Source organism: Taudactylus pleione, unplaced genomic scaffold (genome assembly GCF_031769625.1).
Source record: "Taudactylus pleione unplaced genomic scaffold, aTauple2 ptg000043l, whole genome shotgun sequence".
NCBI classification, from domain to species: Eukaryota; Metazoa; Chordata; class Amphibia; order Anura; family Myobatrachidae; genus Taudactylus; species Taudactylus pleione.
In genome coordinates this window covers 16,147,534-16,167,566 of record NW_028284445.1, presented here as the reverse complement: position 1 = coordinate 16,167,566, position 20,033 = coordinate 16,147,534, and positions in this window count along the sequence as shown.

Below are 20,033 nucleotides of genomic sequence, written 5' to 3'. Positions count from 1 at the left end.
GGACCACTAGTGGGGATACTGTATAAGGGGCACTACTATGGGCCTGCATAAGAGGGACCACAACTGCATACTGGGGGTACTGTATAAGGGGTACTACTGGGGTTAACATGCATATGGATAGGAATGTTCAGCGTGAAAATAAAGGGGTGTGTCATGTTGACACGCCCCATTTTTAAGTGACCACGCCCATTTTTCCCGCAGAGCGGACATATTGGGATGGTGGGGGGGGCTACCTTTTCAAATTTGCCCTGGGCTCCAAATACCCTAGTTACGCCACTGGCTGTATGTAATATTATGAATTTGCGGCAGTGTTATGAGGTACATTGTGATTTTGTTGCTCTGCTGTGTGTAATATTCTATATAGTATATTATGAATTTGGGACACTGCTGTGTTGCCTAGGGCACCCGGAAACCTTGCACCGCCCTGCGTGCGCGCTACGCCATGCCCCTGTTGCCTGACGTTTTAGGGGCCTGACCATGTGTCATGCTGAAGGCAGTGCTGGGCTGCTCGCAGGTTCTCTACAGGCACTAAATGGACAACTCGGTCATGCACACAGCATTCACTCACTGCCGCTGCTCTGCACTAGCAGCAGTAACAGTGCCCCGTCCAATCACTCGACTGCTCGCGAGACACTGTGGCCTGCGGGTGGGACATTGGCACAGTGACGACTATCCCGCTGAAATTGGGACTGTTGGGAGGAATGGAGAATGGAGCGTTTAAGAAACTTTTACTGAGGAGTAGGGATGTGCAGGCTCGGATAGGTTCGAGTTTGCACGTGGAGTTCGGATTTTTCCCTCCAAAAAAACGGAACTCTGAGTTCCGTTTTTTTGGAGGGAAAAATCCGAACTCCACGTGCAAACTCGAACCTATCCGAGCCTGCACATCCCTACTGAGGAGTGACATAGACTATGTGGAGACAATCTGCAACCAAGAGTGGCTGGGACTTGTGGTGCCACATAGAAAGTCAAGCTGAGAATCCTGTCCAATTGTTTGCTGTGCCTACCTTCTAAAGGACAAGCTGCATCTTGATCTAGGTCATCTGATTTTTGTGTGAGGAACCCATTATTACAAACAGGTTTATATGTGTGATACAAAGACACTCCCCACACTGAATGGAGGCCCACACCACATATCCTACACCAAATGAATATAGCCAAAAAGGTACTGACACCATTTTCCCAGAGATATGCAGGTGTACAATAGGGAAATCACTGGGAAAATGGTGCCAGCTCCATTTTCCTGTAGATATGCACATATGCCAATGTGAGTTTAGGGGCATTCACAGACTGTCTCCTTAAACTCTGAAGCTGCATACACACGTAAAGATTTTCTGTCCAACCATTCAACTAGTTGATTGGTTGGAATGAAAATCTGGTAACATATGGAGTAAATGATGATCAGCAATATGCTCCTAAATTCCAGAAAACAGATGAAAATGGTCGTCAGACAAGTTTGTTAAATGCTTGATCTAAACAATTTGTTCAAACAACAATTTTTGTCCATTTGCCGGTGTTTGGGAGCAAATTGCTGATTGTCATTTGCTTTCATACCTTACCAGATTTTCATTCCAACCAATCAACCAGTTGGATGGTTGGACAGAAAATCTTTACGTGTGTATGCAGCTTTAAGCTGCATACACACACAACGATTTTGTTACCAACGATTTTTGAACGATTTTCTGTCAGATTATCTTTCAGATTTTTTTAAAGTGTATTGAATGATTTTTTGAACTACTAACGAATTTTGCAAATTCCCTTAATGAAAATCGTTCAGTTGGTCAGTCAGAATGAACTACAAATGGGAACGCGCATGAACAATAATCGTTCATCGTTATAACTCAGAAATTGAACGATTTATTCAACGATTGAACGATAACGACGTTGTTCTAGTTAAATCGTTCAAAAAATCGTTACAAATGTATGCACCTTAAAAGGTAATTCTTTCCCTGCATAACAACATATAGAGGACTTATTTTGGGAATTTTTTGTTTTGTTCTGAAATCAAGAACTTAGAAACCTTCTGTTTACCCATGCAGGGAACGTTGTAAATCCTAAATTACTTTAGTGCTCATGTGCCTTTTATCCAACACTCCCTCCTCTATGATTTTTAGAGAAACATAAAATTCCAACATCACAATTCCATATAATACATTGGATATCTCATTTACAAAGTGTCTGCTCTGTGGTGGACATTGATTCTAGGATGGGGATCAGTGGCAAGCATAGGGCAGGATTTTTAAGGGGGTTTCCATATATTCCATAATATATACAGAATACACCAATGGCCGGACTTCCCGTTGGTGTATGCTGGGTAGAACTTTGACCCGTGGAATCTTTACTGGGCCTTCCACTGGATGGATTTGGATGAAAACTTCACAGAGAGGTGGCGATTGGTCTGGGATACCTAATGGAGTGGTTGAGGTCCCGGTCAGACCTCACGGCGGAGTGCAGGCAGAACTTTGACCCATGGAGTCTGTACTGGGCCTTCCACTGGATGGATTTGGGCAAGCACATCAGCCCCCTTGGCCATCTGTATCCTGTGCTGAGGAGCTGATGCACATGTGTGGCAGCTCCAATAGTGGCTGCGGGTGGCCGCTGACACTGCAGAGACGGAGAAAAATTTTTGGTTCATCTGGGTGGGTTTCTGTATTCTCAAAACCCCCTCTGCATGCACTAATGGGATGGTTAGTATAATGTATCAGCTCAAGGACCAGCCAAAAAGGCACAACCACGTTATGGGCCTAATTCAGAGTCGGACTGCTCCAGAGCCTTCCCCTGGTGTACAGCTGTGCGTCCAAACGTTCAAGGACTGAGACACTCGGAGCGTCTACAGACGCTGAATTCATGCCCGGAGCATATTTAGACTAGGGGTGTGCACCGGCCACTTTTCGTGTTTTGGATCTGGATCTTTCTTCGTGTTTTGGATCTGGATTGGTTTTGCCAAAACCACCCTTCCGTGTTTTGGGTTCTGGGTTTTGTGTTTTGGATCTGTATTTTTTTTAAATAAAGCATAAAAACAGCTAAAATCACAGAATTTGTGGGTTTTTATGCTCCTATTCAATTATTAACCTCAATAACCTTCATTTCCACTCATTTCCAGTCTATTCTGAACACCTCACACCTCACAATATTGTTTTTATGGCCAAAAGGTTGCACCGAGGTAGCTGGATGACTATGCTAAGCGACACGAGTGGGCAGCACAAACACATGGCCTATCTAGGAGTGACACTGCAGTGGCAGACAGGATGGCAGTTTGAAAAACTAGGCCCCAAACAGTACATACTGCAAAGAAAAAAAAGAGGTGCAAGATGGAATTGTCCTTGGGCCCTCCCACCCACCCTTATGGTTGTATAAATAGGACATGCACACTTTAACAAACCAATCATTTCAGCGCCAGGGTCTGCCACATGACTGTGGCTGAAATGATTGGTTCGTTTGGGCCCCCACAAAACAAGCTGGCAATTAATGTGTCCCTGCACAAACTGGCTCTACAGAGGCAAGATGTCGTCCTCATCCTCCTCATCCACCGATTCCTTGGATAAAACAGGAAAAAGGGATTTAGGTGTCCCTGGACTGCTTACAGTCCTACCCAAAGTTTCTGAACTTGACAGTAACTTTTTATGAATGCGCTGCAGGTGACGTATAAGTTAGGATGTTCCTAGGTGGTTAACGTCCCTACCCCTACTTATTTCACCTTTACATATGGTACATATGGCAAGACAGTTGTTGTCCGGATTTGGATAGAAATATTGCCAGACCAAAGAGGTGGAATGTTTGGTCTTCTGCCCAGGCATGACCGTGATGGGCTTTTTCATCCCACGGACAACAACTGTCTCCCCCGGAGCCTGATTTAAACAAACCACATCACCATCAGAATCCTCCTCGCCTACTTCCTCCTCAGCACCAGCTACACCAGTATCCTAATCCTGTTGTACTTCAACAGTGACATCTTCAATTTGCATATCAGCAAGTGGACTGTGGGTGCTCCTTTCAGCACTTGCAGGGGGCCTGCAAATGGTGGAAAGAGCCACCTCTTCCCGTCCAGTGCTGGGAAGGTCAGGCATCGCAACCGCCACCACACTTGGACTCTCCTTGGGGATTTGTGATATCTTCTTAGAACGCACAGTTCTTTGCTGTGCTTTTGCCAGCTTACCTCGTTTGATTTTTTAAGCGGGAGGAGGGCTTCCATCGTCATGTGAAGCTGAACCACTAGTCATGAACATACTAGTCATACTACTATGACACACACTAGTCATAGGGAAAGACCTTAGCCATTCCTTGCCACTCCGTGTCATAAATGGCATATTAGCAAGTTTACGTTTCTCTTCAGATGATTTAAATGTTTTTTTTAAGGTCATTTTCCTGAACTTTGTCATTTGGGATTGTATGTGGCCTCTACTATGACATTGGGCATCAGCCTTGGCAGACGACGTTGATGGCATGTTATCGTCTATGTCATGACTAGTGGCAGCAGCTTCAGCACTAGGAGGAAGTGGTTCTTGATCTTCCCCTATTTTATTTTTATCGGAGAAAGTTTGGTCCTCCATTTATGTTATATTGATTTGATATATACGTGCGGCTAAGGCGCACACAAACACAGAAAATATTTTTTTATTTTTGCTGGAGAGTAGTGCACTTTGTGGGTTACACCAAACTTTAAGAAATGAGCCAGCCGGCTCTTTACTTATGGGACACAGGCGCACGCTTGGCGCTGCTCCTTTGTTGATACACATGCAGCCACAGTGCACACAATTCACAAACACAGAAAATATTTTTTTATTTTGTTTGGAGTGTACTTTGGGGGTTACAGCACCCTTTAACGGTCAAGCCAGCCGGCCCTTTACTTATGACACAGGTGCACGCTTGGCACTACTTTGTTGATGCACGTGCGGCTACTGCGCACACAATTCACAAACACAGAAAATATTTTTTAATTTTGTTTGGAGTGTACTTTGGGGGTTACAGCACCCTTTAACGGACAAGCCAGCCGGCCCTTTACTTATGGGACACAGGCGCACGCTTGGCGCTAATCATTTGTTGATGCACGTGCAGCCACAGTGCACACAATTCACAAACACAGAAAATATATATTTTTTTTGTTTGGAGTGTACTTTGGGGGTTACAGCACCCTTTAACGGACAAGCCAGCTGGCCCTTTACTTATGGGACACAGGCGCACGCTTGGCGCTGCTCCTTTGTTGATGCACGTGCAGCCACAGTGCACACAATTCACAAACACAGAAAAAATATTATTTTTTTTTGCACTTGGGGGGAGCACCCCTGATGGACAGAGCAACCCCTGGCCAACACTACAGCACCCCTTTAGGACTGGGACACTGCACAGGACTTTGGAGTGGACACAGCCCCTATGGACAACTGACTGCACAACACAGTCCAGCCAGCCCCTATGGACTTTGAAGGAGTGGACACAGCCCCTATGGACAACAGCAGCACAGCGCAGCACAGCACAACACTACACTGCACTACACTACACTACACAGCCCAGCCAGCCCTAACGCCCACCCTCCCTCTTCACTGTCCACAGCCGAGTGAGAAAATGGCGCCGACGCAGGTACCTTATATAGGATCCAAAATCCGCGAGACCCGGAAGGTGGGATGATGACCTTTTGACTCGATTTCAGATCCGAGTCAGGCGGGAAAAGTCGACCCTGACTCGGATCGGCCTCGGATCGGGGGGGCTCGGGGGGGTTCGGATTTCAGAAATCCAAACCCGCTCACCCCTAATTTAGACCTATACTAAGTGCAGATTATCCACCTGAATATGACCTCCCACGACATGTATGCGACACTCCAATAAGACGCAACAACTGTTTGCGTCTGATTAGCCACCAGTCTGTTCCCTCCCAGTCACCGCCCAGGAATACCCCATACACTTCCTATACAGTTCTCCGTGCATGTATCTCAATCCGTACCGCATCTTTGTACGAAAACCACAGGATGCATGCACTGATGAAAAACATTGGCCAACTGCATTGCGTCCACCACTGAATCTGGTCATACGACTGGGACACCAAAGCCTTAACATCGATGGTGCCATCAGCACCGATGATGAGGGGGAATACCCATTGATCCCCTGTGTAGCAAATGTTGATGTTCTATTACAGCTGTCACTGCCTTCTCCGAATGACCGGCACTAGCCAGAATGCAGCAGGATGCAGGACCTTAAATATAAACTAACATCAGTACAAGCCATCTGCCTCCCACCAATGACAGAAAAACATTGGACATCGTCCTAAAAAACATACATTTTTGTATATTTGTAGTGTTGTTGTCCCATCCCTAAACTATGCCCCATTGATGGTGTGTCCACACAGCCTTGGTATAGGGGTCCAACATTTCTCATGGTGACCTTGGTGGAACAATACAGAGTTTGTAACTGTATGGGTTTAAGGAGGAAAGGGTATATGCCGGAGACGGGGTCCAGGCAATGTATGATGATTGCCGGGTATGCAGCTGTGTACCTTTTTTGAAGAATAGTGTGGAAATGATATATATCTTTGTGGGCTAAGATTGTTGCAATCAGAAAATAGATGGAGAATGTGTATTTTTGGTGGCGGTACTTACTGTGCGGAGGGGCATATGGGTTTTATACCAGCTCTGACCGTCTAGTCTTCAGATCTTCACCTATAGCTTTAATGGAATCCATTTAACACCTACATGTTGCACTTGAGGGGAGAACCACCTTTCCATGTGCACTATGAACAATGATATAAAAAATTTGATAGAAAAGAGAGGTGCCAAATTGGAAACATGTTAATTCAAAGTCTAGAGTTAAAAGTAAAATTGTGACTTCTGCAAGCAACTTTGGGGCATATTTACCACATAATATTTGCGGGATATTTCCCAAAATACTTGTTTTCAGGGGACACCCGCAGATATTAAGTAACACCTCAATGTACCATGGAGGGACCACAGCAGATATCTCCATATCTGCCATGGTCCCTCCATTTATGACAGTAGATGCAGCCTCCATAGGTTTCTATAGGGGCTGCAAAGCAGTAATATTTACATTCTGGAGCTTGGCCCCAGCATCCGACGCCAGCTGGTTGTAGCCTATGGTCTACACTCTGCAGAGTTTTTCGGGAGAGGGATCTGTGCTGCGCCTTTGGTCGCTACGGATCTGAGACCATATACAAATGCTGCATGTGCCATGTTCTGTAATGAGATGGTCAGATCTGCTGCATGCGTCCAAAGACACATCTTAGGATGAACATCGTGAACATCGCTTGGACCATCAGACATCTGAGCAGCGCTATAGTTGCTCAGCATGTCTGCCACAACTAAGTTGCCGAGACTAGTGAATCTGCGTCGAAAGTCGCAATTCACAGGCTTTGGTGCGACCCCCAAACACCAGCAACATGCCTGCAGTTTATACACACATCCTTGTCATGACCCCCAAACACCTGCAGTGTATCAATCAATCTGCATCTGAAGCCGGACTGCATAGCGCATACGCAAACCACAAAACATCGGCCAGTTGTGACTGAGGGCCTGATTCAGACCGACTCGCGAGCGGCTGTCCGCTCGCAAGTGGGTCGATGTTCTGGACTGAGCATGCGCACGACGGAGGGAGCTCCGTCGTGCGCATGCGCCAGACGCGACGAGCGAAGGAAAGTCCTTCGCTCGTTGTGTCTGATCAAAGGGGGCGTGCTGTCGATGTTGATTGACAGCACGCCCCCTTTGGTAGGCCTGACGGGGGCGTTCCCACGGGAACGCCTCCCGTCAGAAGCCGGCCCACTGACATCACTAGTGATGTCAGTGGGAGTGATTTTGGCTCTGATAGAGCCAAAATCACTCCGGAGCTTGCGGATGAAAACCTCAACCGCAGGCTCCGGCTCGCAGTTTCGATGGTCACGACCATCGCGGCCATCAAAATGCACGCTCGTATAGCCTGTGGGTGGTGACCCACAGCTATACGAGCGTCCAGGAGGACGCTCCATTTTCATGGAGGCCGGCCCTCATTCAGAGCGTGCGCTCTGCTCAGAGCGTATGGCTCTGAATGAGGGCCTGAATCTAAACTAGGTCCACCTCTGAATCAGGACCATAATCACAACAGATGTATGTGCAATTTTGTTTTTAAAATTAATAGGTTATATAAAAGATTCACTGGCCTTCTCACAATGAATCAAATTAACTCCTGGTGGGATTAGGTGTGATTAATGGATTATGACTGATTTATTGTAGACAGAGCTGTGTATTCCTTTATTTGATTTACAGTTTGGAGAAAAATAGGTGACTGACTTTAGTTCTATGGACTTGTTAAAGCTAGATGGACAGATTGTAGATTGTTTTTTCACGTTCCCCCAGCAACAAACTTGAAAGTCCCTCTCAGATTAGTACAGAAAGCATTTATAGGACCCCTCTATGCAGAGCCGTAACTAGACTTTTTGGCGCCCTGTGCCAGAAAGAGCATTGGCGCCCCCCTCATTTTCCAAAGGGACATAATGCACCCAAAATAGGGCCATGGCTTCAGGTGGAAGGGCCAGGGAAGAGATAGGGGAGGCCAGGAGATGCTGGGGATGAAATAAGAGGAAGCCACAAGTCAGAATGATAATAAACAGAAATTTGACAGACCCAAACAGCGCCCCCTGCCCTGTGGTGCCCTGTGCGATGGCACCGGCCGCACTACCCTAGCTACGGCCCTGCCTCTATGTTTTATGACACGCCTTCTTGTCTCCCCATTCAGGGATCAACAAGTTTCCTGTGGGAGTGGATGGATTGTAGCTCTAGTTGTTTCAAGGCTACTTCTGCCTGGCACTCTGGGCCTGATTCAAAGCCGCTCACAAGCCGCTCATTCGCTCCGAGCGATGTTCGCACATCTGCGCATGCGCCAACCAGTCATTGCGGTCGGAAATCGTGTGTTCGCAAAATAGCGAGTGCCTGCTAATTTGAGTGACAGAATGAGGCGTTTGTGGGTGGTAACAGGGGAAGGTGCTTGAAAACGGGGAGTGGAGATCCGAACGCAGGCGTGCCAAACGGTCAAAACGGGCATTTTAAGGTTGTGCATAATTAACAAAGCCGCGTCATCGGCCAAGTCACTTGGTTGTCTCTTAGCCTGAACTGTTCGCATGATTGCAGTAGGAAAATCCAACCACAAGCACTTGCGAGCAGTTCAGACGCCTTTCGATGTACTCGATTAATCTAATAAATAGCGGAGATGACGTATGATGCGAACGGCCAGGGGGCGTTTTTACAAAATAGCAAGCGCATATTTCGTTCGCTCACTCAGACATAGAGGCGTCAACAGACCGCAAAGAGCGAGCGCTCTAAATATCCGGCCCCTTTTTCTGAACGAGCGAGCGCAAATAGCGTCCGGCTCTGAATCAGGCCCTCTGTACAGTGTGAGGTCTGATGCCCAGAAGCTGCCAGGTAAGACTCATGCAGGTGCATCTGGATAAGGAGCGCGCAGTACCACCATGTTCTAAGTTTGATGAAAGATCCACAAGGTTTCTCCTGTGCACATCCCAATGGATATAATTTATTCAGAGATACTTAGCATTCCATTTAAACTCAGATGTTCATATATTTCTGCCTGCAAAGAACCTCTGAGATTTCCCAAGGTAAACAAATCATCAACCGATTTGCCTGAGTGCTCAACTGGTCTATTAGAGTAATGACTCTAAACCAATCGATATATACCTGCATCTATAGCTTGAACCATTGCCAGAACAACTTCATTCCTCCAGGGATCGTTCTAGGCTCCAGGCTTCAGTATCTACTGTCTCATGTTCCCTGTGTCGCCACTGGACTCCAGTACCTGCGTTCAGGGGTGTATCTAGGGGTCCGAGCACACCTAGCAAAAGGAGGGACTAGCGCCCCCCATTACAGTTATATTACATTATTCCTACACAATATAATATATAAATTGTCATATAGCCAATAAGAGAAAAGAGTGCCTTCACATTGCTATTAATACATAGCGCACACATTCTCGAGACAGCCAGGGTTACAGAGAGTTTTCTGGCCTACAGTTGTGTGGGGATACTGGAAGGGATCGGAGTCCTGGCGGTGCGTGCGGTCACGGTGTGCAGTGCTTGCTGCTCAGTCATTTCACATCTCCCATTCTGAGATCAACATAATCACTGTTGATCCCAAAAAATAAATATACCTTCCATCTCAAAAAGTCCATATTTAGCATTGATATTTAATAAATAACTCCCCTCCTCCCCACCTTAAATTAATTGACATTGCCAAGATGCCACAATCATAATAAATATGCCTCATCATTAAATGAATAGTTCCCACCCACTGTTAAATGATTACCCCAAAGCGCTCTCCGAGTAACCTATTTACATAAAAACCATTATAACAAAATCACTATTATTTTATACACGTCAAATAATAAAACAATAATCACCATTTGCAATTTAACCACCTAACGGTCCTTTCCAATCAAGTTCAGTTGGAATTGAATCACATAGATCCCCAACACTCTAAGGGCCTGATTCAGAGCCGCTCGTAAGCGGCTGCTCGTTCGCTCCGAGCGATGTTTGCCCAACTGCGCATGCGTACGGATCGCTATACGCATGCGCGAACCAGTCAGTGTGGTCGAAATTCATGTGCTCGCAAAATAGCGAATGCCTGAAAATTTGAGTGACAGAAAGAGGCGTATGTGGGTGGTAACAAGGGAAGGTGCTTGAAAACGGGGAGTGGAGATCCGAACGCAGGCGTGCTTAAAGGTCAAAACGGGCGTTTTATGGGTTATTTTATAGTCAGAACTGCTCGCAAAATTGTGGTAGGAAAAACCAACCCCAAGAGTAGCGAGCAGTTCATGCCCTGGTCGATGTACTCGCTTAATCTAATAACTAGCGGACATGACGTAGGATGCGAGCGGCCAGGGGGCATAGTTTTCCAAAAAACGACCGCAAGTTTTGTTCGCTCGTTCAGACCTAGAGGCGTGAACAGACCGCAAAGAGCGAACGGTTCATTTGAATAGCCACCCCTATTTTCTGGACGAGCGAGCACTAATTGCGTCCGGCTCTGAATCAGGCCCACAATGCAAAGTTCCAGCTCCTTTGGAGGTTGCTCCTCCTGTTTTCACCTTGCTGGATCTGTAAAGGTATGCACACACACGGTACGATTTGCAAGCTATCTAATCTCGTTTGCAATTTCCTTTGAACTCCAGAACACTCCCGGACAATCGATAGCGTGCCTACACATGGAACGATTTTACAAATGGCCAAACGATATAGATGGATCGTTAACGACTGCAAATCGTTAATGATATATAATTTGACAGCAAACAACCTCATGATGCTTTTGCTGGAACATTTAAAAATAGTGGAGGGGAGTGGCCAGGATCAGTGACGACAAATCGTCCATCGCATTGTTCATTGTGCACACACATGAAACAATGGCCCTCATTCAGAGTCTGTCGTAAGCGGCCGCTCAGTCGTACGCCTAACGACCGAGAAACTGAAAAAGGAAGCAACCAAAGTGACGCCCATACGTGAAGAATGCACCTCCTCTAGCTAGTGATAGCAGTTAGCAATCGAGTCAATCGTTGTCAGTCGCTGTATGTTAATTTTCTTCTGATGGTTGCGGCCGCTTGTGTTGTGTGCAAATTACACCAAAAATGAACAAAAAAACGCATAGAATAAGCTATCCCCATGAAACTTATTTATTCTTATTATTCGCTAATTCAAACGCAACTGAATCAATTACAAGCCAATTAGCAGTGTTATTAGCTATAGCAAACGATTATTAGCTGCTTGCATTGTGTGGCTCAAAATAGAAACATCAATCCTAACATCAGTAACATTCGATAGTATCGATTGTACTCTGGGGCTTGCGAGAGCAAGTACCCAACCTCAAGCTGTACGATCAGCCAGGCCTCGAACCAGAGTGACTTTTTACTACTTCCGGCCTTCTATGTTGGTCGTAGCAGGTAATTTATGTACGCCCCTAAAACACCCTGAAAACGGTGAGGAACGCCTGCGTTTTTAGACCACCACCCCCGTCAACACCCACAAACGGCCTTTCATGTCAATCAACCCTCGGAAGCCACTTCCTGCTCGTAAGCCATACTATCGACAGTATTTTGGATCGCAAGGTGTCGTACGCACATGCACACAACTAACTGTACGCATGCGTGGTTTGGAAACATCGGATGCATACGACCGAGCGGCCGCTTTCGACTGACTCTGAATGAGGTCCAATGTGTGCCAAATCGTGAAAGATAGGTCGATATCTTTCTGCAGGTTCAATTGATCAGCGACTACGATCATCGACAGCGGGAACGAGTATCGGCTTCGTTATCATGGCCACACACGGCACTTTTTAAACGATTTGTCGTTCCAATCGGTCGAAAACGGCTAAATCGTTTAAAAAACTGCACCTTGTGGGGGGGCTTTAAGGGATTGTGTCTTCCCACCCTTGTGCACTAATTGGCAATGTGGGTACAGGAAGACCCATGGAAAACCACAAAGATAGTGCAGATTCCTTTTTAAAACATAATTTTAATAACAGGTTGCACTTACAGTTTGAAAGTAGATAAAAGCATATAACATGTCTCCAATGGCAAGTACAGCAACAGACATCAATGAACGTGTTCCTCTAAGTCCCAGATGTTTAAAAGGGTGGTAGGATCTTTACTCCGGATGTTCAGGTCCACCATAGGAAACACACAATCAGATGCTGCAGGGGGTAAATTTACTAAGAATCGAGTTTGGGTGAGATTGCAATCTCAGGTGAGATGAGTCATGTTTTTAAAAACGCAAATTTACTAAAGGCAAAGTCAGGTGAGTTACAGAGGGATTTCTATCATCTCACTCGCAAAACTCGGGAGAGCTAGCAAACTCGAATCTTCTCACCATCGGCCAAACTCTGAAGTACTTTTCACCTAAAAGATACAGGGGGTCATTCAGACCCGCTCGCGAGCAGCAGTACGCTCGCAAGCGGGTCGACGTTCCCCACTGCGCATGCGCACGATGGAGGGAGCTCCGTCGTGCGCATGCGCGAGACCCGGGGAGCGACGGGCTTTCCATTGCTCCGGGTCTCGCACCAAAGGGGGCGTGCTGTCGATGTTGATTGACAGCACGCCCCCTTTGGTGGGCGTGCCTGCCAGACGGAGGTGTTCCCATGGGAACGCCTACCGTCTGAAGCCGGCCCCACTGACATCACTAGTGATGTCAGTGGGAGTGATTTTGGCTCTGATAGAGCCAAAATCACTCCAGGGCTTGTGGCAGCGAGACCCTATAGCAGGGTCTCTGTCGCAAGTGCGATGGTCAAGACCATCGCGACCATCTTTTTGGCCGCTCGCATATGCTGTGGGTGGTCACCCACAGCTATACGAGCGGCCAGGAGGCCGCTCCATTTTCATGGAGGAGGGCCCTGATTCAGAGCGACCGCTCTGGTCAGAGCGTTCAGCTCTGAATCAGGCCCACAGCTCGCAAATTTACCAAGAATCGAGATGACAATCTCGGGTGAGATCCCTGCAAACTCTCTGCCAAATTGACGTTTTAAACACTCGCCTCCAGAGCTGCGAGTTTGGTTGAAACATACACAAATCATTGTGTTTTGTGTATGTTTCTTTTTGTAACTTGTTCAAATAGTGTTAATTATTTTTAAAAAATGACGTGAGGTCCCCCCCCCAAAAGACTAACCAGCCCCGGACTTGCCAGCCACTCCTGGTTCTTAAAATTACAGGCAAAAAATATGTAGGGTTCCACTGTAATTTAGGAACCAGCACCAGGCAGCAGGTACAGAGCTGGTTTAAATATACAGAGAAAAAAATTGGCGTGAAGTTCCCCGTATTTTATAAAACCCACGTGTCCGCAATAAGTGAGCCACGCTTCCGCGTTTCAAACTCATCAGAAGCGTGGTTTGGCTCAAAAGGTACCACTTTATATACCCTAGTCTAAAGGGTGAGATGAGCGGGTTCGGATTTCAGAGATCCGAACCCACCCGAACTTTGGGGATCCGAGTTGGCTCGGATTTTCCCGCTTGATCTGAAAATGTGGCAAAACGTCATCATCCCGTTGACGGATTCTCGCGGGTTTTGGATTCTATAAAAGGTCCCTCGCTCGCCGCCATTTTTCATTCCGGCTGTGGAGATTGAAGAGGGAGGCAACTGGGAGCTGTGCTGAGGGAGCTGGGAGCTATGCTGTTCTGCTGTGCATAGGGACTGGCTACTGTTGTGTAAGGGGCTGGCTGCTTATTATGTCCATATGTGCATAAGGGTTGGCTGCTTATGTCCATAGGGGGCGGAGCTGGCTGTTGTCTATGTACTGGGGCTGGCTTGCTGTTGTCCTATACACTCCATAGGGGCTGGCTGTTGTATATAATATCCAATCCATATATAGGTAAGTTATATATTGGGGCTGGCTTGCTGTTGTCCTGTCCACTCCATAGGGGCCAGCTGTTGTCCATAATATCCATATATAGTTATATACTGGGGCTGGCTGGCTGTTGTCCTTTCCACTCCATAGGGGCTGGCTGTGCTGCTGTGTTGTCCATGGGGTGCTCTGTCCAGGGGTGCTAGTAACCCCCAGTGTGAAAAAAATTACATATTTTTTTCTGTGTGTGTGTGCGCCTGTTAGCCTCACTTATTAGCAACGTAGGTGCACAGGGGTGCTGTGCTGTCTATGTCTCATTTATCAAGGGGCTGCTGCCTCGTTCAGGGGTGCTCTTCACCCCCAGTGTGAAAAAAATAAAATTTATATTTTTGTGTGTGCGTGTTAGCTTGCCACACCACCAGTGTTCAAATAACACTGAATGAGGCAGCAGCCCCATGATAAATGAGACACAGGCAGCACAGCACCCCTGCGCACCTACCTTGCTGATAAGTGTGGCTACTACACACAAAAAAAAATAGTTTTTATTTTTTCACACTGTGTTACGGGGGGTGATCACCCTGATATTTGGAGACATAAACCTGGTTGATAGTTCAAATGGTAAAACATTCTGCAACTTTATGCAAAAAAATGCACTGAAAACAAATTGCTATCTCCTCCAGTTTTATGTCTCCTAATAGTTATTCAGCTGCATAGTATACGGCGTATCAGATGCTGGATTGAACAGGCCACGAGGCACATGGCACAAGTCCAGATTGAGGCCCCGGAATGCAACAATCTGTCCTTGTGCCATGCGCTTCAGGACCCTGTCTAACCCACATCATCAACGCTGTATACCACGCAGCACCTATTTGGAGACATAAAACTGGCTGATAGTTGAACATAATGTACAATTAATCATTTTCAAATGTAGGGGAGTCCTCATCCTCTGCCAACATCGCACCATACACCACTTTAGAGAATGTGGAGGGGTTGTTTGTTTGAGAAGTAGGATAACTTGCATAGGGTGGTGTGGCCTGGTAGGATGTTGACAGCAATTGTTAAATTGCGTTGTCTGGGGGACAAGGTCATCCATGAGCCTAGTAGTGGTTGCCAGCTTTTTCATTCGCCCCTGGATAACTGTATCGTACATCATGCGTTGGGGATGGATTTGCTGGTTTTCATCCATTTCCCTGAGCGTGCTGGCTATGTGCATGCCCAGGTGGTCAAACATGTCGGGGGGTTTGTTTAAAGCCTGCCTGACCTCATACAATAGTTCATCCGGTTGTTCCTGGATTCTACGCTGGTATCTCTGGCATTTAGGCGCAGGTTGTGGTGTTTCAGGTTGGCTTTGGGAGGCAATTTACGGGCTGACTGCTAAATTCAGGTTAGGTGTTGAAGGCTGTTGGAGGAGGGAGATAACTGTATAATGTTAATAACATGTTTTTCTTTTTCTTTTTTAACTTATTTTTATTCAGAAAGGAGCAAATAAAGATAATATAGAAATCGTACCATAACAAATATAATGTATATAGGAGATGCAATAGTTGGCAATTACATACAAAAGAATAAAGTATCTGGCATTTAAAGCAAAAACCAGCAATGTATACATTTTAAATATTAACCAGGTTAAGTAAATTATATCTAAATCAACAGGCGCGGTCAACAACATGTTTTTCAAAGGTTTAATTTTAAAATTTTTTGATTCTAGTTCCCAACAACGGTGGAGCAGTGGCAGACCATTGCTGAGGAGTTTGAACGGTGATGGAACTTCCCAAACTGTGGTGGAGCAATAGGCGGCAAACATGTCCAGATTACCCCACCTGCCCACAGCGAGTCCTTTTATTATAATTGTAAAGGATTTTACAGCATAGTGCTCATGGCGGTGGTTAACGCCAATTATGAGTTTATTTTTGTGGATGTGGGCAAAAATGGCCGTGCTTCTGATGGGGGATCATTTAAGCAAACACTCTTCTATGAGAAACTTGGCTCCAAACGCCTCAATTTGCCATCTGTTAGGAAACGAAGCACGGCCTAAACTATGTTTTTGTGGCTGATGAGGCGTTTGCTGTACATGAGCATTTGCTGAAGCTGTATGCGCAACGGGGCCTTACAAAAGAGAAGCGCATTTTTAATTACAGACTATCCAGGGCTCGCCGAATAGTGGAGAACACATTCAGCATTCTATGTAACAGGTTCTGGGGTTTTCCATACCTCAATTAATTTGCGTATGGACAAAATAGATTCTGTTGTTTTGGCGTGCTGTGCCCTCCATAATTTCCTACGGGGAAAAAAGTTCTAGCCTACAGAGGACATCAGACACAGCAGTGCTGGATGACCCGGACCAACCTGAGGAAACAGTCCCTATACTCTCTGTGGCCCCACCTTCAGTCTCTTCAATAACAGGAACTGTGCGGGCTAAAGAGGTCAGGGAGCAATATCTGGCCTGCTTCAACAGAGTGGGAGCAGTACCTTGGCAGGAGGACAGTGGGCCTGATTCAGACCCAGACGCTAAGCCGAGATCGCTCACTGCCAAAAGGGTCCGGGTATGCAAATTCTGCGATCGCACTTTGTGGCGTAAGGATGCCCTCTGTCTTTTAGAGCGACGGCAGTGAGCGTACGCGGGTATATAAAGATGCCCACTTTCCTTCCATAACACATGTCATCTCCAGGAAGTGTATGGTTAATCAGTAACATCGAGAGCCATCGGAGCTGGATGCAGCGCTTGAGGTAGCCCCTACCTCACCGCAAGCACTGCGATCACTGCAGGCTGAAATACAACCAAGTGACATGTACAATGATGCTTCCATGCTAATTATGCACACCCATAAATCTCTGGTTTGATGCCCAGACATGCCTGCGTTCGCACAACCACTCCCCCGTTTTCTTAGACCTTCCCCTGTTACCACCCACAAATGGCACTATCTGTCACTCAAGGTAGCGCTCAGTCTTTGTGCTACGAGCGCACGATTCCCAGTCGCAGTGACTAGCTTGCGCACTGCGATGCATGCGCAGAGGGGCGACAATAACCCATAGCGAGCGAACGCAGCTTAGCCTCCGGGTCTGAATCAGGCCCAGTATCCGCTAATGGACTACAGTGGACATGTGAACTGTAAAATATTATTGTACTTACTACTTCACAAGAGGAGTCTTGTTCCATTAGGGCCTGTGAAGGTCGCTGCGGCTCCTGGAGGAATTTCATCAGGTCAAAGTACCACAATGTACTAGAATAGGTGTCAGCTAAGTGTCAGCAGCCCCTGCTCTGAATGCCCGGGACTCTTCTTGCTTCCTTTTATCCTTTACATATACAGGGCCTGTTTCAGACCCGCTCGCAAGCGGGTCGATGGTGCCCAAGTGTGCATGCGCACGACAGAGGCGGCTCCGTCGTGCACATGCGCGAGACCCGAATAACGATGGCCAAGCCGTCGTTAAGGGTCTCTCACCAAAAGGGGCGTGTTGTCGATGGTGATTCTCAGCACGCCCCCTTTGGTGGGCGTGGCTGCCCAGACAGAGGCGTTCCCATGGGAACGCCTACCGTCTGGGTCCGGCCCCACTGACATCACTAGTGATGTCAGTGGGAGTGCTTTTGGCTCTGATAGACCCTACCGCAGGGTCTCGTCGCAAGCCCGATGGTCGCGATGGTCTTAACCATCGCGACCATCATTTTGGCTGCTCGCTATAGCTGTGGGTGGTCACCCACAGCTATGCGAGCGGCCAGGAGACCGCTCCAAAAAGGAGCAGGGACGACCCTGATTCAGAGAGAGCGCTCTGTCAGAGCGTCCGGCTCTGAATCAGGGCCACAGTGCAGAGATTTTGTTTTTGACCTAAACTACTGTCACATCATCATCAGCATGAAAGGACTTGCTAAATTCAATCAGTTCCTAGATTGCAGCATTGCGCTTAATTTTATTTAGTCAGTGCAGAGTTTTCACTCGCTACAAACACTCGTGGCCATGGAACATCTCAATGAACCCCATCACAAACTGCCTTTAATTGGCACTTGTCATTCCTGTTGGGGAAATAGATTGAAAAAGTTACAATTTGTAGGGTTTTTATGTTTTACACATTTGTAAATAATACTTTTTTTTAAAGTTATTACCGTTTGACTAAATAAATTCAGTTTGTTTATTTGAGGTGTAATATTTGACCGGAACAGGGTTTTTAGCTTTGTTATGCATTGGTTTAGCAGGGGTTAATACACATTGGTGGGGCAGGGGAATGCATTGGTGGTGCAGAGGTAAATACACTTTGAGGGGCAGTGGTATGTATTGGTGGCGCAGGGGTTAATACACATTGGTGGTGCAGGGGTTAATACACATTGGTGGGGCAAGGGAATGCATTGGTAGCGCAGGGGTTAATACACATTGGTGGGACGGGTATGCATTGGTGGTGCAGGGGTAAATACACATTGGTGGTGCATGGGTAAATACACATTGGGTGGCAGGGGTATGCATTGGTGGTGCAGGGGTTAATACACATTGGTGGGGCAGGGGTATACATTGGTGGTGCAGGGGTAAATACACATTGGGGGGTCAGGGGTATGCATTGGTGGCACAGAGGTAAATACACATTAGGGGGGCAGTGGTATGCATTGGTGGTGCAGGGGTTAATACACAGGTGGGGCAGTGGTATGCATTGGTGGTGCAGGGGTTAATACACATAGGTGGGGCAGTGGTATGCATTGGTGGTGCAGGGGTTAATACACATAGGTGGGGCAGGGGTATGCATTGGTGGCGCAGAAGTTAATACACATTGGTGGCGCAGGGGTTACACATTGGTGGCACAGGGGTAAATACACATTGGGGGGTCAGGAGTATGCATTGGTGGCATAGGGGTAAATACTAGAGGTGTGCACCAGCCACTTTTCGTGTTTTGGTTTTGGATCTTTCTTCGTGTTTTGGATCTAGATTGGTTTTGCCAAAATCACCCTTCCATGTTTTGGGTTCTGGGTTTTGTGTTTTGGATCTGGATTTTTTCTTAAAAAATAAAAAAAAACGCTAAAATCACATAAAATGGGCCTTTTTTTGTTCCTACGCTATTAATAACCCCAATAACATTAATTTCCACTCATTTCCACTCTATTCTGAACACCTCACAATATTGTTTTTAGGCCAAAAGGTTGCACCGAGGTAGCTGGATGACTAAGCTAAGCGACACAAGTGGGCGGCATAAACACGTGGCCCATCTAGGAGTGGCACTGCAGTGGCAGACAGGAAGCCAATCAGCGTTATGGTGCCCATTTGCATGTAGCACGGACCCGGGAGATCCGTGCTACATGCATCTGTGTGATTTGCACAGAGCAATGACAGGTCCGTGAGACCCGTCTGTGCTGCTGTGGTAAAAAAAAAAAACCTGTGTAAAAAAAGAAAAAAATGGCCGCCACCCACTGCCACCAGGGGTGGCGGGGATAGCTCCGGGCTATCAGCCTGGGGTGCCCTGGAGAGGGTGACCCCTTTATTGGGGGGTCCCCAGCTCTCCAGGGATCCCCGGCCTGGGCTGACTAGCGGTCAGGGCTGATGCTGCGGCTGGTGGGCCCGGTGAAAGGGCTCCCCTGGCTGTGGCATTAGCCCCCCGCTAGAAAAAGTCCAGTGCTGGTTCTGGAACATACAGGGGAACCCTACTAATTTTTTCCCCTGTATTTCCAGAACCAGGACCGGATCAGAGCCCAGAGCTGGTTGCGCAGAATACGGGGGATCCCTACGTCGTTTGTCCCCCGTATTTTGGGAACCAGCGCTGGTTC